The 25,924-nt window shown below is 41.9% G+C and overlaps 1 protein-coding gene and 1 long non-coding RNA gene across 2 annotated transcripts in view; one reads left to right on the top strand and one right to left on the bottom strand.

Moving 5' to 3' along the window:
* Window positions 1-1,659: 1,659 nt before the first annotated feature.
* LOC123283086 (uncharacterized) lies at window positions 1,660-24,676 on the bottom strand. Its single transcript, XR_006523553.2, has 3 exons — window positions 24,542-24,676; window positions 21,159-21,244; window positions 1,660-4,032 (listed from the first exon to the last, which is right to left on the bottom strand). It is a non-coding gene; the product is annotated as an uncharacterized lncRNA (long non-coding RNA).
* The window catches only part of CPVL (carboxypeptidase vitellogenic like), a 137,057-nt gene continuing 135,605 nt past the window's right edge, over window positions 24,473-25,924 (top strand). The window contains exon 1 of the mRNA XM_014841042.3: window positions 24,473-24,712. The gene's annotated coding sequence lies outside the window, so the exon portion shown is untranslated. The remainder of the gene's footprint in view (window positions 24,713-25,924) is intronic.

Raw genomic sequence — 25,924 nt, 5'->3', positions numbered from 1 at the left:
GGAGCGGTGCCTATATGAGTAGTCGGGCTCTGCAGTCAAGAGCCAGAACTGGGAACCAAACTGGCAGTTCATTACGTTCAGCACATTTCACCTTGATTGACACACCTTGCAAACAGTCATCTTCAACACGAGAAATGTGGGTTTGTATCCATTAGAGAAATGGTTCCGAGGAGTCATAGAGCAGTGTAAGTCATTTTTGCCTGAGGTTAGATATCACAGAAAGTCACTCAGAAGCATTCCGCGGAGCTTGGGAACAAAGAGACTAGGAGACATACATTTGTCATATAACGGCTGGTCTTTCTTCAAAATGTTCACTACATATGCAAAAGCCATTATAAAGTGGGGATGGGTACAAGTTACTTAAATGAGTCATCAGCTGAAAAATTGGAGAAAACATGAAGGATGTGGTGGGGGGGAAGGGGCCACTACCAGTTACAGTATCCAAAATTAATTAAAGGAAGAGCTAACCTCTAGAATCGGGTAGAACTAATGTTTTATAAGGGATACAGATAAAAGGCACACGGGCGTGAAGGAAGGTGTGATGGTTCATTTTATGTGTCAATTTGAGCGGGCCATGGGGTACCCAGATTAAACATCGTTTCTGGGTGTGTCTGTGAGGTTGTTTCTGGACGAGATTAGCATTTGAATCAGTGGACTCAGCAAAGTAGAGTGCCCTCCCAATGGGCCTGGGCATCATCCAATCCACTGAGGGCCTGAACAGAACCAAAGTGGAGGAAGCAGGAATTTGCCCCTTTTTTCCTGCCTCACTGCTTGAACTGGGGCATCTCATCTCATCGTCCTCTGTCCTTGGACTGGGATCTACACCATCGGTCCCCCTGGGTCTCAGGCCTTTGAACTGAATTACACCACTGGTGTTCCTCGGTCTCCAACTTGCAGACAGCTGGCCATGGGACTTCCCAGCCTCCATAATTGTGTGAGCCAATTCCTCATAATAAATCTCCATATATATATCTCTATACACACACACATATATATATCCTACTGGTTCTGTCTCTCTGGAGAACCCTGACTAATACAGAAGGCATATTAAAATCTTGTGTTTGAGGATTCGCTGTTCCCTAGAGTTGCTTTGGTAATGAAGATTGGAAAGAAATATGTCAGATATTAAAACAAAGGAAGAGTTTCATTAGCATCACCAGCAATCAACTGCTAACCATAAAGTGACCAGGAAAGCACACTAGAACCAGGTTCAAGAGCTCAGAGAAGCTCCTCTCCTCTGTAAGATTCCTTGCACTACAACTCCAGACAATGAGAGCATCAGCTGGAAGTCTGGGAGCGCTGGATCAGTCAAGAAGGTCAAAGACAAGGATCAAAGGGACACACCATTGTTATCCTTGCCAGACACCCCTGGAATAAGGGCAGGGAGAGCTACAGGCACACCAGCTGTGCAGGCAGCCGTCAGAGGGAAGGGAGGAGCTTTTCTGGATCAAATGTGTCAAGCAGGCCCTGAGGAACAGACGTAGAGCTGCAGACAATGGCAGCCCTCCAAAGCAGGCGAACAGGCAGAAGCCGAAGAAGAAAAGGCAGAGAAAGCCAGTGGCCATGTGTGGATCTTCTCAGTTACTCTTCAATGCAGTGTGAGCTGCTTAATCCTCTCTTCCTCCTTTTGAAGTGAAAGATAATCAAATGCCAACGAAAGACTTGTATTTATTTTTAATTAACAGAAAATCATTGTATTTGGACATTCATATAAAAACAATATAGGACAGAAGTCACCATTGGAGTGTTACCTGAAATAGCAACTAAAAACACTATTTTAGAGAGGCCTATAAATGGAATTGTTAAACTCTGAAAGACAAAGTACACTGTACATGAGTACTTTAGAAGAAGTGACTTGATAAGATGGTACATTTTAAAGGAGTGAAAGAATGCTCTTTCCAGGTTCTCCTATAAGGGTAATATCAGTGTAGTGCCTTTATCCATAGTACAACCATTTATTTTGAGTTATGTGCCTTTAAAAAACAATACTGCTGAATATTCAATGCATAGACTACCTAGCATAGGTAAGAAAGAAAACTGAAATGAGTAGAACAAGAAAAATCCCACATTTTATACCACATGAGATAGATTTCTTCTCACAGCCATTAGGATTACCTGTGAAAATCAAGCCATAACCTGAGTTCATTTTCCTCATCATGTCCTAACAAACACCAGTGTGGGCGATCAGAATTTGCCACCCCAAAAATGTGTCTCTTTGGCTTGATGATTTTTAAGGACAAAAGACTCTGAAAGAAACTTTGACCTTCTCCATAACTGCCTAAAAGAATTTAAGATAGAAGGTCTGTCCCCAGGACAGGCCACCACCGCAGATAACTCTGGGATTGATAGACTGGGATGATCCTTGCTAAGCCCATTTTTATCAAAGTTCTCTCTCTTGGGTCACATTGTCTATAGATGGCCCAGCACACATTTGTTTATCAAACATTTGCTTTTCCATCTCCATGTAAATTGCCTTCCTCCCTTTGAAATCCCAAACCACTATCCCCAACATCCTCTTTGTCTTTATCTGAAGATGGTATTTAAGGTGGCAGCTTCAGCCATTCCGGCAAGTTACTCGGTTTTCCTGGGTTTCTCTCATGTGTGCATGTTATTAAACTTTATTTGATATTCTCCTGTTATTCTGCCTCATGTCAATTTAATTCTTACACCATCCGGAAGGACCTAGAGGGTAGAGGAATAGATCTTCCTTCCCTGGAACAGGACTTTGTTTTTCATTAAATAGAATTTATGATATATTTAATTCTGAATCGCATTGGGCTGGGCATTATTTTAAACAAGGCAAACAGGAATAGTTCATACATTTTGGAAGCTTATAGATTAAAACGGATAATGACAAAAAACAAGTGTAAAAAACATGCATGTATAAAACACACCTACTAGTAAGTATCTAGGCAACATGAGAATATACTAAACTAAATTATTTCCAGTGCTTTTAACACAATACAATAGAAAGGATTTTCAAAAATGTCTTTAGCCATCTGGTTAGGCAAGATACAAATGCTCTGTAGAAACCTACAGCTCAGGCTGGAGTAGGGGGAAGAAAACTTTAGCCTGGGCAGGTTGAAACACTGGAACAGAGTTCACACAAACAGCAGAGCCTCTAAATAGCAAAGAGTCCTTATCTGTAGAGATACACAGATGAAATTACATGATGTCTGGCATTTTCTTCAAAATAATGCAAAAGTGAGGGGAATAGGTAGGACTTACAAATGAAACCAGATTGGTTATGAGTCAACAATTGTTGAAGCTGAGTTATGGCTTCATGGGGGGTTATTATACTATTCTCTCTACTTTTGCATATGTCTGAAATTTTCCAAAATAAAGTTTTTTAAGAACTACAGGATAAAAAGAAAAACCATCAATTGTGTAAATTTGAAGCAAAACCGACAGAAGATGAGAATCTAAAATGTTTCAAGAACTCATAAATCATTAAGTGAAAGATAAAGAAACCAATTGAAAAATGGACAAAAGCCAGTAAATGAGTATTTTATGAAAGAATAAAAAATGGCAAACAAAATATCAAAAGATATTTAGCCTCACTAAGTAAGCAGGAAAATGCAAATTACAACAAAAATGAGATACTTTATACACCACGATAGGTTATGTTATATTGTTACACCAACATCCAAGAATCTTATACCAACAAAATTTTACTTCTCACTCACACTAAATGTCCACTGTAGGTCAAGTGGGAGGCTCTGTTCATCATACTCACTTATGTTCCCAGAGTTACACAGCAGTCACTTCTTGAATATTGTAGGTCTCTTTTCCAGAGAGCCATGGAGGTGTTTGCATCAGCAATTAATTACTCCAGCCTGGAAATGGCACACATCTCTTCACAACTCATTGCTCAGTACACGGCACCGGAACTCACACAACCATGAGGGACCAGGAAGTGCAGCTCCTCCCACCATTTGCTTGGAAGGAGGGATGACTGGAAATGTTTGGGGAAACCAAATGACTTCCACAGATACCAATTATTTTTCCATCAGATTGGCAAAACTCTATAGTCTGAAAAAAATAAATACTGGTGAAAACGTTAAGCAAGAGAAACTGTTATACACTGTAGACTGAAGAGTAAATTGAGATAACCACTTTAGAAAACAAGTTAAAATTTCTTAGCAAAGTTGAAAATCCATGTAGTCTTCAAGTCAGCAATAACACTCCAAGATATACACCTTAGAGAGACTTTTGCATATGTGCACCAAAGACATATTCAAATATGCTCACGGCAACATTGTAAACAAACAAAAACTGAAACAGCTCTCACATCCACAAACAGTAAAATAGATAATTTTTTGAATATTTATTTAATGAAATACTAATCAGTATAGAAAATGAACAAAAGAGACACACGTTTATTTGGTTGAACTTCAAAAACATCATATTGAGTGAAAAAAGTATGTCAAGAATATGGTGTTTTGGCAAAGGTCTAAGCAGTTAAAATTAATATATTGTTTTAGAAATACATACTAAAGCAAATAAATAATGTGTAATACAAAATTCAAGATAGAGGTAACTCTGAGTGGATTGGGGGAGAGGTATGATCAGAAACTGTTAAAAGGTGCTAGTAATATTCTTTTTGGAATAATAAGCTGTTTGGAGTTTTAAATATGTGTTTATTTTATTATTATTCTTTAACTTGTACATATACATTATATATACTCATGTTTATCTGTGCATGCAAAAAAGCAGGGATGTACTTGTCATATTATGGAGAAAAACTGATCAATAGAAACAGAACAAAAAATGACACAAACAGTAGAATTAGTAGTCAAGGACTTTTAAAGGAGCTATTAAAACTATATTCTGAATATTTAAGAAGGTAGAAGAAAGCATGAGTATGATGAGAGAGAAATTAAAAATATTAAAAAGAATAAATCAAACTTCTAGAGATGAAAAATATAATAAGTGATATGAAAAATCCACTAAATGAGATTAACAAATTAGACACAGCAGAAGAAAAGCTTAGTTCACTGGAAGACATAGCAATAGAAACTGCAAAGAATGAAACACAAAGAAAAAAAGACAAAAAACATGAACAGGGCATCAGCGGTCTGTACATCAACACCAAGTGGTCTAACATAGGTATAATTGGAGTCCTGGGGGAGAGTGGAGAGGAGAGACAGAAAAATATTATAATAAAAAATTCCTGAAATGTGTCCAAATTTGAAGAAAACTATAAACATATAGGTCCAAGAAGCTCAATGAACCACAAATAAAATTTTAAAAATGAAAAAATCTGTAATGCAATCATTATAATCAATTGCTGAAAACCAGTGAAAAAGAGAAAATCATAAAAGGAGCCAGGACACTTTACATACAGAGGAATAAGGATAAGAATTACAGATTTCTTGTCAAAAACCATGCAAGCCTGAAGAGAGTGGAGTGAAGTCTTTAAAGTATTGGAAGAGAATATGGTCAACTTAGAATTCTTTACCCAGTGAAAATATCTTTCAAAAGCGAAGAATAAAGATTTTTCGATACATGCAAAAGATAAGAAAACACATCACCAGCAGATCAGCACTACCAGAAATATTGAAAAAAGCCCTTTAGAGGAAGAAAAAAATTACCAGATGAAAAAAAAACTGCACTTCTAAGCAATCCATGGGTCAAAGCAGAAGTCCCATGAGGAATTAGAAAGTATTTTTAACTCAATGCAAATGAAAGCAAGATATATCAAAATTTGTAGTGTATTGCTAAAGTAATATTGTAAAGGAAAAACACTCCTGTTTCTCCTTTGCTCTACTACAACACTCTACTCTTAACATACCTCGCTTCTGGTCACCAAATATGTGGAGTTTTTTCCCACACCAAGCGATTCTCACACAGCAGCAGGAGGTCCTATAATTTAACTCAATTTTGACACTGTCTGCCTGGAGATAGTGTCAGATTCCACACGTTAACAGCTCAGTCCCATAAGACTTCTCCCACTTCAGACACCATTGGCAAGTCCAAGTGGTCACCTGCACTTCTGACAGATCAGCTATAAATTGGAGGTTCTCATGAACCCCTCCTGGGGTTTGATAATTTGCTAGAGCAGCTCATAGAACGCAGGGAAAACAGTTTACTTATTACATTACTGGTTTATTACAAAGGATATAACTCAGGAACAGCCATATGGAAGAGCTGCATGGGGCAGGGTACCGGGAAGGGGTGCGGAGCTTCCATGCCCTCTTCAGACGCGTCTCCCTCCCAGGTCCTCCATGTGTTCACCGACCTGGAAGCTCTTTGAACCTCATACTTTAGGGATTTTTATGGAGGCTTCACTATGTAGGCATGTTTGATTCATCATTGGCCCTTGGTGATTAAGTCAATCTTCAGCCCCTCTCCACTACTGGGAGGTTGGGAGTGGGGCTGAAAGTTCAACCCTTTAATCACATGGTTGGTTCCCTTACGACCAGCCCCCATCCTTAGCGGTTCTCCAAAGGCCACCTCATTAACATAAACGCAGGTGTGGTTGAAAGGGGCTTGTTATGAATAACAAAAGACCTTTTATCGCCCCTCTCACTTAGGAAATTCCAAAAGTTTTAGAAGCTCTGTTCAGGAATGGACACAAAGAGCAAATATATATTTCCTGTTACAAATCACAATATCACATATGTTTAGAGGGAAACTTATAGCATTAAACCCTTACATCAGAAAAAAGTCTCTCATCACTAACCTAAGCTTCCGCCTTAAGGAACCAGAGAAAGAACAAATTAAACTCAAAGTAAGCAGAGGAAAGGAAACAATACAGATGATAGGAGAAGAACAGAAAATGAAGTAGGAAACAAACAAAAAATAGAGAATATTATTGGAATCAAATGCTGGTTATTTGAGATCAATGAGAGTGATCAATCTTCAGTTAGACTGATCAAGAAAAAAAAGAGAAGATGCAAATTACCAAGGATAGGGATAAGAAGGGGGACACCACTCCAAAGGTTGTTGACGTGAAAAGGATGAGGGAATATTATGAACAACTTTTACCGATATATTTGACAAGTGAGATGACATAGACAAAGTCTTTGAAAGAAATCGTCGTCTAAAGACCACTCAAGAAGAAACAGATAATCTGAAGAGCTCTGTCTTAGCCCGCTCAGGCTGCCATAACAAAATACTATAGGCCGGGTAGCTTAAGCAACTGAAATTCATTTTCACGCAGTTCTGAATACTGGAAGTCCAAGATCAAGGTGCCAGCAGGTGAGTGTCTGTGAGAGCTCCCTCTCGGAGCTACAGATGGGCACCTTCTCACTGTGTCCTCACATGGCAGACAGAGAAATGGCTCTCTTCCTCTTCTTACAAGGTCACAGTCCTAGCAGATTAGGGTCCTACCCTGATGACCTCATTTAACCTTAATAACTTCCTCAAGACCCTATTTCCAGATATCGTCACACTGGGGGTTAAGGGCTTCAATATATGAATTTTGGGGACACAATTCAGTCCATAGATTCTGCCACTAGGGCGCCAAAATTCATGTCCTCATCACACACAAAATACATTCATTCCATCCCAACAGCCCCCAAAAGTCTTAACTTATTCCAGCATCACTGCTAAAGTTTAAAGTTTCTACTTCTCTAGGATGCAAATGCCTGACAGAGCTATTGCTGAGTTGTGCAGTAAATGTGCGTTTAATAAGGAACCGCCAGATTCCCAGGGTGGCTGCATCATTTTCCATTTCCACCAGCAATGTCTGAGAGATCTAGTTTTCCTGCACTCACGTCAACATTTGGTTTTATTAGTATTTTTTATTTTAGCTATTCTAATAGGTGTGTAGTAATATCTCTTCGTGGTTTTAATTTGCATTTCCCTAATGGCCAGTGATGCTGAACAACTTTGTGCTTATTTGCCAACCCTATATCTTTGGTGAAATATCTGTTCAACTCTTTTGTCCATTTTCGAATTAAATGTTTGTTTTCTCACTGTTGAGGTGGGAGAGGTCTTTATATATTCTACATATGAATCCTTTATAAGATATATGTTTGCAAATATTTTCTCCCAGTGAGAGGCTTCTCTTTTTATCCTCTTGACAGGGTCTTTCATGGAGCAAAAGCTTTTCATTTTCAATGATCCGTTTTTAAACGCAAATTGAATTAAATTAAAAATTCAGTAAAAAGGCCAGTCACATTAGGCAAATTTTAAGTACCCATGTGCAGCTTGTGGCTACCTATTGACCAGCACAGCTTAGAAGATAGGTGGATTTTGGTTGGACATCTCTCCAGGTAAGGGAGCAATATAAACAGAATCAGAAGCATGAATGGGTGAGGAAAGTTAAAGGAGAACGAACAGAGCCGATTGGGTGAAGTGTGAGATTCAGGACAAGAAGACGGGCTCTAGCTGGAAGGTCAGTTTTCTCTAGATTGGGAAAGATGCTGAATGCTAAGAAAAAGGTTGAAGCCTTATCTGGCAGTGTCTGTGGAGTCCTTGGGATTTCCTAAACAGGAGAAAGGTGTATTGCAGGCAGTGTTTTAGGAAGATCCATTGATAGCAAAGAGGACTGGAAAAATTGCAGCCATGCTCTCCCCTTCTTCCTCCTGTTTCCCTCTCTTTAATTTTCTCTGCACAAACTTGCAAGTGCTCAGCCATGACAGTCCAGTCAGGGCTAAAGTTGAAATCATTTCGGTTTTTCCCCTAATCTTGAGCACCTTAGCCTATCTTGTTAATCACAGATAAGGCAGAAAGAAGGTGTTTAAGATAATGTCTGGTAAGAAGTTCAAGAGCTTGTAGGTGTTATTGTACAGAAAACAAGTTTTTAAAAAATATGTTTTTATAAAAGAAATGTGAGAAAACTAAGTTAACAAATGCAACAAAAACTCAATGATAGAAGAGAGGCTCAAGGAAGTAAAGTCTTTTCTTAATATTATTGTGCCAAGATTGACAGACATTTATAGACAAAACTAGTCTATAATTTTTCACCTTGATTGAAAAATAGAAAAGACTACAGAGCTGATATCAATGATTAAGAGAGATCACTTGAATGTGATCAATAAGTCAGGAGATAGAGGTCTCAGAGCGGATTTGTTGGCTCAACAATCTCATTAAGAGCCCAGGTGACTTCAGTCCTTCCTCTCTGCCATCCTTAGTGTATGCTCGATGGCTTTGCCTCATGGTCACAAGATGGCTACCACAGCACCAGAAATCACATTCTCACATGACATCCCCCAAACTCAGAATCAAGGTGTTGGGATTTGCAGTGGGGATTGCTGCACTTCCCCTATCTGTTAGCACGGAGAATAATCTACCCTAAGCCTTCCACTAGAATTCTCATTACATTTCATTGACTAGGACTGGGTTACATGCCCACCTGTAGACCAGTCACTGGCAAAAGGGAAAAGGGTTGCTATGACTCATAAGGTCAAACATGCCTCAACTCCTAGCACACTGTTGCCCAAACTAAATTGAGATAGCAAATGGGCAGGGGAAGGACTGATGGATAAGCAAGTAAGCCTGTCTGCCACAGAGAAGTATACAAGAGTTGACAAGGAGAGAATCAGGGAGTAGGAGGAGCTTCATGGGACACTAGTCTAACTAATGTCAGAATGCTCTACTCATGTCTGTCTGCCGCCACCGAATGTCTGGCACCAACTTTGCACATTGTGGGTGCTCAATACACATTTTAGGATAACTGAATATAGAAGGTGGCAAACTGAGTAGAATTTAAACATGCAGAGATATTTATGAGGACTGAGAAATCACGATTCTAAGAAAGCGAGCCTTTCTTTACCAGAAAGCCAAAAGGAAACAACGTGTAGGGAGGCGAGGTAACAATGAAGCCTGGCTGTCCACCATTACGGCGTGCTGAGGGACAGGACATGTCCAGGTGGAAGAAGGTGACCATCAACGAGAAGAAGAAAAATGTGTGCACCTTCGACAGCACAAAGAATGCCATTTGGGGACAATTCATTAACTCCTACCACAAATATTTATTGAGAACCAACTATAAGTCAGGTCCTGTTCTGGACACTTGTAATACACAACAAAAATTTTCTGCTCCCATGAGCTTGCATTCTAGCGTAATAATGAGCGAATTACATAGTAAGTGACTGGTGATAAGTGCTATGGAAAATAAATAGAGTAAACGGGATCAGCAGTCCTGAGGTGGGCACAGGTGACAGGTTAAACAGGGTGGACAGGGACATCTCAGTGAGAAGGTGACAACTGAGTGAAATCTTGAAGGAGAGCCCTGAGAACGCTTGTGGGAAGAATGTGTCTAACATTAGACACCCCATTTCTCTACTCTACAGAGGGCCTTTATGACTCGCACCTTCTCTGTCCCCAGCCCTCTAAAATCTGGGCCTCCCAGCCCTTCCTTGAGATGTCTCGATGAGTCAGGGAAGTGAGCCACTGCTTCTGTTCAAAACCAAGTTGGGGCCTCTGTATGCCCGTTTCTACTGTTCCCATTGATATGGTTTCATATTTCTTTCCCATTCCCATTTGACATCTAGATGTAGTGCTCATTTTTAAGTAATTAAGGATGAATCCCCTTAATTTTATTATTGCTTGTTATTATCACACGAATGTGTCTTTTCTAGCTAATGTTTGTGAGAACCATAATCTAGACAGAGCCACGGGAATGATCAGTCCTTGACAAGTGAGCTGAATCAATGCACTGTGTTCAACATTTGGATAAGTTATAAATTCCTCAAAAATTTAGAAAGTATTTATTAAGTCATGATTCTACCTGATGTTCTCTAAGTGAGACTTTTCACTTACACAGGAAAGTATAATGGTTTTTTCTAGAGTCTTACACAATCCAGTTGTGCCACTTACTGGTCTGTGTGACTTTATGTAAACTCAATGGGCCTCAGTTTTCTTCTCCGTAAAATAAAGGGCTGGGTTGGCTTCTCTGTATGACCCCTTCCAGCTTCAAGATTCACTGACTCTAAAGAATCAGTTTCATCAAGCCACGCACAGATTTCACTCTCCGCTTCTTTGAAGGAGACATTTATTGTGGCCAAAACTGCATTTTCAAGAGTTGAGTTAATAATTTTGAATTACCTTGCTTTCCAAACTGTTGGTCTTAAAGTAGCGATCACTGACAGTTTGTTTATATAAAATACAGATTCAATGCATATCACCACACCATGGAACTCGGGATCAATGGTCCCTTGAGGACCAGGTGGGCTCTGTGACTTCAGGATGCTGCAGGGGTGAACTCTGACTCTGCCTCCAACTAGCTGAGGATCTTGGAAAAACCATTTCACCTCTTCTTTGCTCAGTTTCCTCTTCTGCCAACTGAGCGAGCCCAAGAGAATGATGCCCAAGGGCCATCTCAGGTCTAAATTCTGCGATGCCTGGATAAAGAAATCTGCTTGCACAAGTCTGCAGCAAACTCTTCTCACCGGCTCTGGGAGGGCTCCCTGCGCCCTGCAGCCCGGCAGGAGAAGGAAGCTCACAAATACTCAAGAGCCGCCTAATGACTTAATGGGCTTCAATATGGGCAGCTGGGTTTTAATTTTCTCTTATAGCACATTCCCTGGGGGTAAAGTGTACTTTCCAGAGAAATAATAACTGCATAGGATATTTTGGTTGCTGGAGGATATCTCATTTGGAAATCAGGTTTAAGTCACACGCCTCTGGTAGTTTTTACTATCAGAACAAAATAAAAGCCCCAAAGGAATGCTTACACTTCGAGTTTAAATGTTGGAACGTCAAAAGTATCTAAGAGTTAAGCATCTGTAAATATTTAAAATAGGGTGAAATCACAAATACTACTTCTAATAATCTCTTTTAAGTTTGAGTAGAAGCCAAACAGAACCAGCAAAATTCCGGAGAACAACTGTTAGCTGTATGGCCAAGTCTAATCAATGAGATTATCATGGAGAGTTGGGAGAAACGCACAGACTGTCCGTGCAAGCACACAAGAGACTCTACACATGAGAAAGTGGGTCATGCAGAGGATGCTGAAGAGTCCCTTTTCCCTCTCTGGTAAACTTCGATAGTAATGCTATCATGTGAAGACCAAGCTACACAGGACAATAAAGTCGGCCTTCCTGTCTGAATTTTCAGGATTTAGCTACCCCCACCCCTATACACATGCATCATAGCTTTACACATTCCTCTAGTTTTCTAAGATTATGGACCAGACATCACGTCATGCTTTATTCACATCATGTTATTTAATCTTCTCAACAGCCCAAAAAAGTAGCAATCGTTGGCTCTATTACGTGATAGTGGAAACTGAGGTCCCAAGAGGTTGTATATGTGTGATGTAAACTGCTTTTCCTTCAGATGCCAAAGAACATTGAAGGAGGACAGTCCTTGATCATAGCCTTTCATTCATTCGTTCATTTATCCATCCATTCATTCATTCAGTTATACATTCATTCATTCAGGAACTCATTCTATTTTTAACATACTCCATTTTAAGGAAAGTTTCCTGTACATCCAGCCCAACTCCCCTTTTCATTCAGTTTTCAGTGGCGATGGGAATTCAGAGAAATGACTAGCTCAATTTGGTCTTTGCCTCCATTTTCTGATTACCCCTCCATCTTGCCTTTTCCAGGTCGAATTATAAAATTTCCTTTCTGGTTCTCTTTGCAATCATTTTTAAAAGACATTTTCTCTTCTGGGGGGGAATTGCAAACCAGAAACAGTATTTTCGTAGGGAAGAGTAAAACAGAAAGGTTACCACAGCGTTTTTACATTAGCACCATGACATTTCTAATAATCTACATAGAAGAATACTTTTTTTAGCACTCTAAGTGCCTCTTGAAAACCTCTGTGACATACTCGATAGCTACTGACTAATTTGTTCTGGCAGAAAAATGAGTTCAGTATTACTGAAAATATGTTTTCTATCACTAGATCTTATTCAGGTCATTGAGTGGCTTTTCACTGGTGGAAAGGAATAGAGTTTACCTTCAATGAAACATTACTGAGAAGAGAGAGAGAAATAACATTTTGACCTACTCCAACTCTATGATTGCAAAATGCAAATCATAGGCAATTTTCTATGAGGTGATATTTCAATAGTTTGCATTTCTGTAGTTGTGCATAGATCTGAATTTTTTTAAAGCAAGGTGAATGAAGAGCACGTGAAACAGACTGTGAATTAATAACTGTGAAAAACTAACTTTAAGCAGCTTTCAGCTTAGTGACTGAGATAATGCCATTTCTCTAGAGAAGTTCCAAATATAGAGGAATAATGGATAGCAGTTTACCACAAGCCGCGTAGCTCTCTAAACCAGCAGGGATGTTGAATGGGGGAGGATGTACAGTCCCCACATCAATTTTGGAAATTGATTAAGGATGTACAAGCGACAGGTTCCAATGGGTGTGGCAGGTGGGGAGGGGGAGGGTCACATCTCATTCTTTCTTTTCTTCCCGCGCACAGGTATGGGTGGGTAGCTGCGACGTAAACTGCAGATGTGAGTGATTAGGATGTTAAGCAGAAGAGAAGAGAGCTCTTCATTATTCTTTTGGAAATAAAGAGGGATAAAATTCAGCAATCATCAAGCCTTTTCATTTCCCTCCAATTTGTCAGCACAGTCAGGATGCTGGCTTCCTTTCCATAGGTGAGATTACTTCCTGCTGACACCAAGAAAGGGTAGGGTGGACAAATGTGTGAAGAAGAAAATTAAGCTTCAAGGGTTGCTTTTGTTTTGATGTTTGCAAGATGTCCTTTCTTGTGTTAAAATTAGATGTTTCAGCTACTGGCAGCCACAGGATTTTAATGTTGAGAACTCAGGGCAGCATTCTCTAGACAAATCCCCAGATGCATAAAACAACTGTCAGTTTTGATTAAAAATTATGACTTCTTGGACTTTGGGTTTAGCTATGCAGAACACGAAAATCTGAAAACTTAGCATAATGCCTTGTGTAAGCTAAGCCAGAGAGTAATAGTCACTTCCCTGCTAATGAAAAGCTCCCTGGTCAAAATCACACCAATAAGTGCATATTTAATTAGAGTTTATAGACATCTAAAGAGGAAAAATTCAAAGATTCTCTCATAGATGACCTTTATGAGAGAGGTTTTACCCTCAGATGCCTCAGGGCAAAATTTCCACCCAAATGAAATTGATCAGACAGGCTGGTTATTTAACAAGAACATTGCGGTTAGACAGAATTTAGCTTTTTTTTCAGGGTTAGAACTTTATATAGATTTTGGAGGTGGGTCAGTGGCACAGAGGCTTAGATTTAGAATTTGCTAATTAAAATGTAGCCTTCATATCAATTTCAGAGAAGTAAGTAACAAGCTTAATCCATGACATTTAATCACTGAGATTTGTTTTGACATTTTTAGAACAAGAAACCTAATACTGAGATGTGATTACTTTGCCACAGATTTGCAAGGAAGGTGACACATCACATGAGAATTTACAAACAGAAGAAAACATGGACTAGCCTGGTGGGGGAAGGGAAGATAGAAAAGATCTCAACGTCAAAAAACTCAAAGCAAACACATGATTTTCAAATAGCCTCCTTCTGAGGTCTAGGAATAACCTTGTTCACATTGTTTAAACTTTCCTCCATCTCATCACGCTTCACTGTTCTACCCCGGGGCCCTCTTTAGATGTAAAGGGAGAAAAAACAAGGTTGAATGTGAAAGTTTTCTAACCAATAGCCAAAGGGTGAATGCTTGATCCTCTCTGTAGGACTATGTGGTCTCCTTTGGACTCGCAGCTCAGGGGTTACTGCCCAGCTCTCAGAGCCTGACAGGATGCTCTAATACTGTCTGGACATGGACAGAGGATATTTAAGAAATGTCCTTTCCAGCTGCCCTGTACCCTATAAGAAATCCATCACAAAGACGAGATTTGTCAATTGGCCCCCTTCAGCCAGCCTAATCTCCCGGGTCCCAGTCCTTCTGGACTGTCCACTGCTGACCTTGTTAAAGGGACAGGATTTGGAAACAGGGAATCTGAGTGATGACATGAATAACCCAATTTTTTGTTTTAAGCTTCTGAATGAAGGCTACTAGACATAGATGTGAAAGAATGGGGGTTTTGGTATCAGATAGACCTAAGTTTGAATCTTGATTCTGACACTTAGTACCCCTTGACCTTGGACAAATTATCCAACATCTCTGTTCTTCAGTTACTTCCATTATAAAATGGAGAAAATGATACTTAGCATTTAGGGTTTCGGTGTGGTTTAAATGACAGAATGTGTGCGATACACTTAGCTGGCTTTTAGCTAACAGTAAGGGCTCAATATCTTTTTAAATTCCTTTTTCTCCTTATTTCTCCTCTGGTTCTTATCTTCCCTTTCAGCTTTGGAAAGAGATTTATTTTTTTGATCATTCCTTTTTACCTAGGTTGCTAAAATGTATTTGTTTTCTCCGAAATGGTCTAAACCAAGTTAAGATGATAGCAATAGCACTTTATATATTGGTCAGGTGTGTACTGTTCCATGATACCTAGAGTATAAGAACTGTCATATGTTTTGATATTTTTGAAAAAGAATCCAATTTGAGCTCACACTTGCTGAGTTTGGCAAGAAGTCCAAAATCGATCAGGTTAGGTGGTTGGGGGGAGGGATGGGGACTGCCCCTTTTCCCATTTAGATCCTACAAATACGCTAGGAGCTTATTCCTTGTATGTGAATGGCAAGGGGCCTGATCTTCGATTCACAATCTCCCTTGCCTTTATCACTGCATCACTTACTCAGCGCAGCTGACTGGTACTCCTCACCTGTCTGTTGGCATCCTGCCCCAGGCAGATTACAGAGATGCCCCTCATAGCAACCCTTATCATGGAGCACAGGGACATTCTCAGAGGCTCCCAGGGCTCCTTGTTGGGTTGAACTTCTCCTGACACCCACACAGCCATTCCTATACCAGATCATATGGCTACAGAGGTTCTATCACTGAGAAATCTACCACCTCCCCAGGTGTAATAGTCAGAATGAAATAGGTTATGATGTGGTAACAACCAGGTCTCAAATATTAGTAGCTTAAATCAACAAACTATTTCTTTACAAGCCTGCCTCTTTCTTGGGAGACCTGGGGAAACAGTATGAATGGAGATGCATGTACCATATGTCTAATTATTTAAAAGTTATAAACCCAGGTAATTAACTGTTAAATGAAATATGTTCTACCCTCTTGACTTGAGAATATGCCTTTATAACAACTTGGAAACCCAGATTTGAGTTTAGAATTCTGAGACTCCCATGTTGGAACACAGTGGTGTAGGGCAAGACAGCCTTTTAGCCTGTTCTGCTCCTGGATACCCTAGTCTCTACATCCAAGCTCTGTAATATGCCCTTGGACATCCCCCAGATGGAGGATGAATCCAAGGAAGAGTAGCTTGCAGGCTCTGGGAGCAGACTTGTAGACATTTGGGCAAGGAATTCTGAGGGCCCTGTTATTCAAACCACGGAGGCAAATTTGCAAGTAGAGAATCCACAAATAATGAGGGTTGACTGTACTCTGTTTTGGTTTGTTTGCTTGTTTTTGTCAAAAACTTCCTGAGAGTAATTAACAATTGGGCGCACAGAAAGAGTAGAAGTGGGGTTATCAATTCTTTTGAACATCCTGGTGCAAAGAAGCCCAGAGTTTAAGAATTCAGTGTTGAGCTTTTTTGAGGAGAAGGGATAATTCCTTTTCTGTTCTTTTCACTGACAGATCTCTGTGTGGGGTGGAGGGAAACCAACTAAGCAATGGTAATTCACACCACATTGCTGATCACTGTGCCACACAGGACACGCACTGTATAATTCGCCAAGTGCATTGATACCACTCAGCTCACTTAGTCATCACCACCCTCAGCGGTCAGCAGGGTTGTAAGGGTAGATGGAGTAGATGAGTTGTTATAACCTCCATTTTCAGAGGATGAAACCCAGGTTGAGAGAAAGGCTGTAGCCAGGGACAGAGAATAGAAAAGGAAGAGACCTAGGGACTGGTGTTCTAGGGCATTCTCTCTTCCCAACTGTTGTGTGCTTCTGGACTGTAACCGTCTCAGATTCAAGGGAGAGTCCTTTAAACCCATCGCAGTCAGCCAGGCAGGAGGGTCTGAGCAGTTTAGCCTGAACGCCCACCCACAAAAAGCAACACATGGTTTCTAAATAATAGCTTAAGCATTCCTGAAACTGGCAGAGAGTTAGCCATCGATGATTAAGTAGCTGGGAACTAAAGGTTTTTTTTCCTTTTTGCAATTACTGATTATAGCTTTTAGCTGTTTAACCCACCCATCGTTAACTGTGCTGTTGAGGCAATATGCTATCTGACTCCCACTAGGCTCCTATAGATAACATCTCCCTGGAGCCTGGGTCACCATGGTAATGGGTGTGTGAGCTGTTTTTCAGGAATTAGAACTCTGTCCACTCCAGGCCGGTTGAGACCACCAACTCATCAACCGGGCCAGTGCAGATGTCCCATAGGCAACCTTTTGACGTCAAGAGGCTAAAAACTCCACCCTCAGATCATGTTCACGCTGCCATTTTGTGAACATGGGTCCTATGAAGAGGCATGAAGTCTGACTACGCTTGCGTAGATCATCAATTACCTCACCTCTCCTCACTTCCAATCACCTCTCTCCGCATTGCAGACCACCTTGCTCCCTATCCCATAAATATCCCTGAGTCCCTATTTTCAGGGAAGCGAATTTGAGGCTCATGCTCTCTTCCCCGCATGGTTGCCTTGTGATTAAACCCTTTCTCTGCTGCAATCTCGTCGTCTCAGTGTTTAGCTTTCTGGGCAGCAGGCAAAACTAACCTGAAGCAGTAACAATCCTGCCAAGGACTAACCTTCACCCATTTTATTTGTATTCCTTTATTTGGCGATGTTACATAGTTCCTGAGATTCTTGAAAGCCCTCAAGAGTTTATAGAACCAGAAAAGTAGAGAGTCACTTTTCTTGGTCAGCTCAGCTTTGAACCATGAAATTAATCATAAGCACAATATTTTATTAGTAAGTAGAGCACCTGGGCTAGCCACCACTTGCATTACAAGAAAATAAAATAAAACATGAAAGAAAAAGAGGAGACACTACAAGCATAAGTAGAAACACTACTTAATGTCTTTGATCTCTGTTAATCATTTGTAAATTTCTTGCCTTCAACAAATGAATGACCTGTTTCATTCAATTTCATTAAATCTTCTGATCAGCCCTGTAGCACTGTCCTTTTTCCATACACGAGAATGCCAAGGTTTAGAGAGCTTAATTAACATGCAAAGGTCACACTAATAATGAGGGGCTGAGCTGGGATTCAAATCCCCATCAGTCTATTCCTAAAGCCATGCTGTGCCCTTAATCAGATCCCGTACTGAGCGAACTGGCAGGGGCATCATAATATCAATAGATACTCTGCAGGGCTGGTGTGCAGATTAAAGAGATGATATACACAAAAAGAGTTTGGCAAACCATGAAGCCCTGTTCATTGTGATTCTTCCTCATGGTTGTACACAGGACTGGCTCTGCTGTCCTGAGAGGCCCAGTCTATATTAATCCCATAATTCATACTTAATCCACCAAAGTCTTGTTTGCCTGGCTTTCTCTATAGCCAAAGGGAAACTGAAAACATGCCTTTTGTAAGAAATCTTAACACCTGCTGCCAAAGGATGCCGGATCATCAGAGGAGAAGAAAGTCACTTACAAAAGACATAGATTAATTTGGACATTGTTTCCTTACATAAACCAAGCACAAGGAGGCAAGCGACCCAGGGAAGGATAATCATGCTGAGCATAGAAGCACTTATTATAAATAATTACCACATAATTATCCAGAACTTCCCTGAGTCTGGAGCCTGTGGCTGGTCTTAGAAGGTGGCCCTTCCTTACCAAGCGTGAGGAGACTGAAGTACTTCCATAAGTTTATTAGGGCAGGCGTCTGTGTCTTATGGGGGGTCACCGCCATCTGGGCCTGCTTCTCAAACCTTACAGCCAAGGTGCGGAACAGCTCGGGGCTCTCTTCAGCTGAATCCATCTCCTCACGTTGTTTAATAGCACACTGCGTTTTTGCAAGTGTGTGAATGTGACACATCTGACTTCTTTTCTTAAATGACGTGTTTATTGACCAAGTTAATACACTGGGCAGGCTGTGACATTCCCCTTGTGGTGTGCCTCTAAGCTGTGTTTTCAAGCCTTGAGGTGGCCCCATTGAAGATAGGTAACAACACTTAAAGGAGCAATGGCAGAAGCCTTGATGAGTGCAGGGAGAGACACAGACGCTTCCAAGAGGAGCATGGTGTCTACAAGGTTAATCAAGTCCTCTTGTTTTCATTCCACGTCTAAATTTATCTTGTTGGCAGCAGCCACAAACGTGAAATCAAATCTCCAAACTTAGACAACTGGAATTGTATTTACCTGCTTGAGACGTGTAAATAAGCTATTCTCTGTGTCTTCTTAATTGGAATATAACGCATACTGCAAAGCTCTGGCCATAGGTCAGTGAGGGGCACACTTTTTTGCGGTGCTCAGATAAAATGGAAAACATGGGGGGAGAGGATTCAATTCTGTATCCTGGATGAGACAGCCGAAAAGAATGACAGTCACAGGCCTGGAATCTCACAGATTGTCAGGATCATCATTATTATTGCTATAGCTACGTTTATTGAGCCTGTTCTATACGACAAGTACTTTATTTGCACTGTCTCATTTCACCCTTTTAATAACACTGTGATATAGCTAATATTATTTTCACCATGTATGGATGAGAAAAGTGAGATTAAGCAACTTGCTTGAGGCCACCAGATGGCAGGGTCTAGATTTGAGCCTGGGTCTGACTCACGCTCTGCCCTACCAGGGTTTAAGAAACCAGAACCTCCCTAGAATATGTAGGAACAGAGAACACGGGGCTTGGGGGAACCCTGAAATCATCTGGATGGATCAACCTGACAATCTGAAATCTTTGTTTTCAGAAAAGCCGATCAGAGAAGACTTAACCAATCTCTTTGCAAAGCCATTCATTTGTCCAACTTTGAGTACCAAGGATACAAGAAAGGGACCAAAAATATTATTTCTAGCAGTTTGAGTCTCCTCTGTAAGTTATATATATATATATTTTTTTTTAAAAGATTTTATTTTTTCCTTTTTCTCCCCAAAGCCCCCTGGTACATAGTTGTATATTCTTCGTTGTGTGTCCATCTAGTTGTGGCATGTGGGACGCTGCCCCAGCGTGGTTTGATGAGCAGTGTCATGTCCGTGCCCAGGATTCGAACCAACGAAACACTGGGCCGCCTGCAGCGGAGCGCGCGAACTTAACCGCTTGGCCATGGGGCCAGCCCCATGTAAGTTATATATTTTGATTCTTCAACTGTTAAGTTGATTGCCGTTATGGTCATTTGGGGAGAAATGTACAGAAACACTCCTTAAAGTATTAGAAATATTTGGCCACCTATGCCAAAATAGCCTAGTAAATAGCATAGAGAAGAAATACATTTGTCTCTAAGGACAGACCCCACCCAAATTATCTCTCCACGCTGCTGCCCAGGGTACCTGCAGAGTCTGGTTGGAAGCACGCCTGAGTGGCCTGAGAACAGAATTTGGTCCTGGGTTCACCAGATGTGCCTGTTCCAAAGCCACAGTCCAGCGGAGGATGGACGTTATGAAAGACAGGGCAAGTATTATTTAATGAAAATATAGAGACACTTCCTTTGCTCACTCCATGTTTAGCTGTCACCAAATGCTCTCAATGCATCTAAACATCTTTCAAAGGTGCACCCTCCATCCCACAGGGACTGTAGTAGGTTGAATACTGTCCCCCTCAAAATTCATGCCCACCCAGAAACTCAGAATGTGACTTTATTGGGAAATAGGGTTTTTGCAGATGGAATTAGTTAAGATGAGGTCATAGTGGATTAGGTTGGGCCCTAAAGCCAATGACTGATGTCCTTATAGGGAGAGAAGAGGACATGCAGAGACACACAGAGAAAAAAGCCATGTAAAGATGCAGGCAGAGACTGGAGTGATGCAGCTACAAGGCAAGGAAGGCCAAGGATGTGTGGCAGCTGGAAGAGGCAAGGAAGGATTCTCCCCCGCAGCTCCAGGGAGGAGAGCAGCCCTGCCAACACCTTGATTTCAGACTGTTCCAGAACCGTGAGAAAATAAATTTCTGTTGTTTGAAGTCACCCAGTTTGTGGTAATTTGTTATGGCAGTTCTCAGAAATTAACATAGGGACTGCCACACACAGTTTTGCAGCGACAATTTTCCTATACTCCCCCAACTCAACTCCTCCCATAGGTGCTACCCCCACCCCCACCCTGCAACAATTACCTGGTCAGCAGACTTCTCTTCTTTGAACCTGGATAACCTTCCAAAGACCCTCTGATTCACTAATTCTGCTTTCCAGATTTTTTTTCCTAAGGAAATAATCAGATGCATTATAATTTTTTATCTGAAAATGTTTCCTAGTGCATTAATAATAAGGAAAAATTGGAAGCAACTCAAATGACCAAATGTTGGAAAATGGTTGAACAAATTATGGTATAGTCATACGATTGAACATTATGCAGCCATTAGTATTATGCTTTTGAAATAAGAATGTGTGAAAATAATTGGGATATATTGCTAACTGCTAAAAGAAGGATAAATAACTCCATATAATATGGATCCAATTTTGTTTCATCTCTGAGGACTCACAATGGGTTTGTTTTGTTTTGTTTTTGTTTTTTTTGGTGAGGAAGATTAGCCCTGAGCTAAGATCTGTGCCAATCTTCCTCTATTTTGTATGTGGGTTGCCCCACAGCATGGCTTGACAGTGGTGTAGGGCCACGTCTGGGATCTGAACCTGTAAACCTGGGCTGCCAAAGTGGAGCACACCACACTTAACCACTGCGCCACAGGGCTGGCCCCAACAATGGGATTTTAACCTGATCTTTTTGTATATCCTCATATTTCTATAATGATCATGTATTATGCTCATAATAAAAACTAAGCAATACATCCTATTCAAAAAATTCAGAAGACTTCCATGAAGTGGCTTTCCAGCTATTTTGACCACATCTCATAGTAAGAAATACGATTTCCATTATAACTATAGGCAGTTGAATAATGGGCTCCCACCCCCCCAAGACATCCATGTCCTAATTCCAAACCTGTGAAAATAGTTTCTTTCCTTTTTTTCAAAATCTAACAGAACCTGGCACACCACAAACTCAAAGACAGGGTGCCCCAAATATGCTTTAAAGCTTCAAAAACTTCAGAAATATAAATGCTACAAACTTATAAAACTATCATTTGAAAGTTGACTTCTTTTGACTCTAAGTTTTAATTATTTTAATAGACGTTATTATAATTTTTTTTCTTTTAGTCAATGTATGTCATTTTTCACTCAGGGGAACTGAAACAAAAAGTTAAGATTAAAAAATGTGTTACTCAAAATTCACAAAATTCAGTAAGTGTAAAATACATTTAATTGAACTTTCAAATGATGTTCTTTTGTAAGTTGCAACGTTTATACCTCTGAAGTGATTAAAACGGCAGGAAAACTTTTGTGCCACCCTGTTTTTGAATAAGTATGCTAAAGTATGATTCATTTTATATTTACTTTGAAATTTAGTTTGGTTTTCATTTAAGTGGCTCCATTTGGGGCACAGGTATTCCTTGGCCAGTGGCTCTCCTTGTGCTCAGGCCAAAGGGGCTTTGCCCAGGGGCCACACTTTAGAAGGCCCTCCTCTGGCCTTGGCTGGCTGTACTCCTCCTCACAGGGTGAGGGGTCTGTGGGGCTAAGTTTATTGTACCTCCTGCCCCCAAATCCACACCTCCCCAAACCTTGTTCTGAATGTCCAGGATCCCCAGATTGCCTCCTCAAATGGCACTGAGCCTGCTTCAAGGGCCTGCACACCAGCAGCAGTGCCGTCTGCCAACATCCACACTCCCGTGGGTGAACAGCACTGCAACTGGTGTGCACACTTCCAGGCCCAAGAAGTGGCCAGAGGCATGGCTGCTGCTGGGGAGGTGCCCTGAGCTTCCATATTGGAGTTGGAACTTAGGGAAGAGAGGAGGTGGCTGCAGAGCAGGGCTGGAAACCAGCGCTGCCTGCACCACCACATTTAGCTGCAGACCATCAAGGAGCTTGAGCCTTGCCTTTCAGGTCATTCTGAAGGTATATTTGTCAAGGTAGGGAGGGTGAACCTATTTTATTTGATAGTTTGTTAAGGGTGGGCTGACCTTAGTCTTAAAGTAAAATTTTTTTTCCCCACCAACGAATTTTTCCCCATAAAGAAATAAGTGGGTGGGAGGTACTTCCACGCGTGATCTCCGACAGGAAATATTGATGCCGCAGTCACCCAGCACACACTCTGGGCCAGAGGACTCACAGGGAGCTTCCCATTTAGTCCTCAGTACAACCCAATAGAGTGGGTACTTAAGAGAGAACTGACACTCAGTGACATTAAGTAATTTGTTCCAGGTCACAAAGTTAGGGCTACAGTCAGCCTTAGTTGCACAACAAACCACCCACCACAGAAGTGGTTTAATAGAATGATTTGGGTTTTTTCCCCTGATCAGTGGGCTGGTGGGGCCATTCTGCTGCTGGTTCCACCTGGACTCGCTCATGCAACTGCAGTCAGCTGGAGGGTTGGCTGAGCCGGAGGGTCCCAATGGCTTCTCTCGCTTCTCTCCAGTTGGTTCTGCAGTGTTTGGCATGTGTCAGTTCTCCTGCACGTGACCTCTCACTCTCCGGAAGCCACATTGGTTTCTTGGCATGATGGTCACGGGGCAGCAGTTTCAAAGCAGAACCTACAGGTTTTTTGATTCCTGGGATGGAACTGGCACTTGCTCACGTTCTAATGGTCAAAACCACTCGCAAAGCCAGCCCGTATTAAAAGAGAGGGAAAACCAGACTCTACATCTTGATGGGAGAAGCAGCCAAGTGGCCTTGCCAAGGAGCATGGTGACCTTGTTGTGGTCATCTTTAAACATAATGAATCAGAGCTAGTACTAAAGTAGCAGAGCCAGGATTCAAAGCTCAATGGCCTGACTGGGGTGCTCTAAATAACTGTGCCACCTCTGAGCCACAGGACATTGGGGGACATAGACAAGGGAATGACGACATTCCTGCAGTTGTCTTATCTCCTCACTCTTGCAATCTCCTTATCTTTTTAGTCTCTGGCTGCCTCCCACGTCTAGCCCAGAGCCCAGCCCCTGGTGGTGGTTAATAATACAGACTCAGGTCACTGACAAGAGATGTGACCCTGAATGGGGTACTTACCCTCTCTAAGACTCAGCTTCCCGCCTGCAGAATGGGGATAATTACATTACAGAACACATAAGTTTGCTGTAAGATTCTCATGTAATAATGCAGAGACAGCGCTTGACACAAGGTTGGCCTCTGTGCGCTCTCAGTGGTAGTGTGATGGGAATGAGAACTATGGATGAGTGCATGTGGGCTTTTTAAACAGTGGGAGTAAAACACCACTCGGTTTCCAGATGCAAGCACTGGTATGGGGAAATACTTTCAACAGTGCTGAAATTCTAAGATAGCAGCTTAAAAAAAGTGGGAGAAAAAAATCAAAACCAACCAACCAGAGTTGCACCGCAGCCTCTCTCTCTCTCTTAATTTTTAAGATTGCAGCCTGGGACCGCTTGCTTCTTCCAAGATGGGAACTGCTGACCGGGCGTGGCCAAGTCTCCGGGAGCGGGGGCTGGGGCCATACCTTTGGTCTGGGTCACGTGTCGCCGAGAGGAGCGCTCTAAAGCTCGCGGTCTGCAGGGTACTCGTGACTGGCAGGGTCGAGGAGAACGGCCGCCTCCCTTCTCCCCGACTTGGGCGTCGCTGTGGGCACCGGGTCTGCGCGCACTGAGAGGCCGGGCGGGGCGCTGCCTGCGTAAGTGCCCGGGTCGGCTGGGGTCGTGCCGGCGCGGCGGGCGAGTCCCCCCTCATTCCCCGGACGCCGGGAGCGCAGGGCGGGTGGTCTCTGCAGCCCTCTGCACCAAGGAGGAAGAAAGCACCGTGGGGGGAATATTGGGGTCTCGTGGTCTTGGCCGGCTAGGAGTTTCCAGGTTGGGGTCTTGGGGATGCCATCGTCTCTGGGTGCGCGCAGCCCGCGAACACTCCCGACAGCTCCAAGGCGGTCGCACTTGGGCTTTTTCCAGACCAGGAGGCGCCTCCAAGTCCCTCCAGGAGCCCGTCCAGGGCAGTGAGAAGCCGCGGGGTCCTCCCTTACTCTCGGTGCGGGGGATGGGGGCGGACACATGTTCCCTTCCGCCTCCAGCACGTCTCTTTGGGATGTTTTGATTTCGTGGGTGCTGTGGAGGAGTGGACGCGGAAAATGCCTTCGATTTGAGCGTGCCCCACAAATGGAGATTCGGCTTGAGCGAAGGAAGGAAAGCACACCAGAAGGACTGTTGTTCCTGGCTTGTAGGATTAGGAGAAAACCAGGGTCTCCGGACAGGTGGAAGCAGCTCTCTGCCAAGTGGAATCGGTCCTTGCAGGGGAAGTCATAGGAGCCAGGGGGACACGTAGAGACACTGTGTGAAATGGAAACATCCATTACCTTCAGGTCAGCTAGGTGTAATCGAGAAAAATGGGCTTTGGCATATTCGAGTCCCAGCTCTGCCTTTTGCTAGTTGGTGACCTTGAGCAAATTGTTTAAGCTTGCTAAGCCCTCAGTCTCCCCATTTGAAAGACACTTGTCTTTTCCGCTTCCCCTTAAATATACAACTACTTTTTACTTTTTTTAGTGTGGGATGAGTAAGAACAGAGAGGTAAGGGGAAAAAAAACCCAATGAGAATGTATTTTACTAACTTGAAAAATAACTTTTAAGAAAATTGTTCAAAATGGGAATTGGAACACTTTCGAAAAAGTAGACCGCACTGGCTTGGTTGGCATGCGAAGGTCTGTACAGTTGTCAAGACTCTTTAGCTGATTGTACTTTCTAGACCTCTACCCCAGGTTAATCTAAGTCCAGTGGAAAACTTTTATATTGTAATGCCAGCGATCTTTGCGAGAACTTGTCGTATTCTTCTTTTATAGGAGTCGTTTGCTTTGGAGGGGCATAATTGGTTCCACAATGTATATGATTGGTCCAGCTTATAA

The sequence above is a fragment of the Equus asinus genome, chromosome 1 (assembly GCF_041296235.1).
Source record: "Equus asinus isolate D_3611 breed Donkey chromosome 1, EquAss-T2T_v2, whole genome shotgun sequence".
NCBI lineage: Eukaryota > Metazoa > Chordata > Mammalia > Perissodactyla > Equidae > Equus > Equus asinus.
Note: the sequence above shows the minus strand (reverse complement) of the source record. Positions and strands in the feature narration are given on the sequence as shown.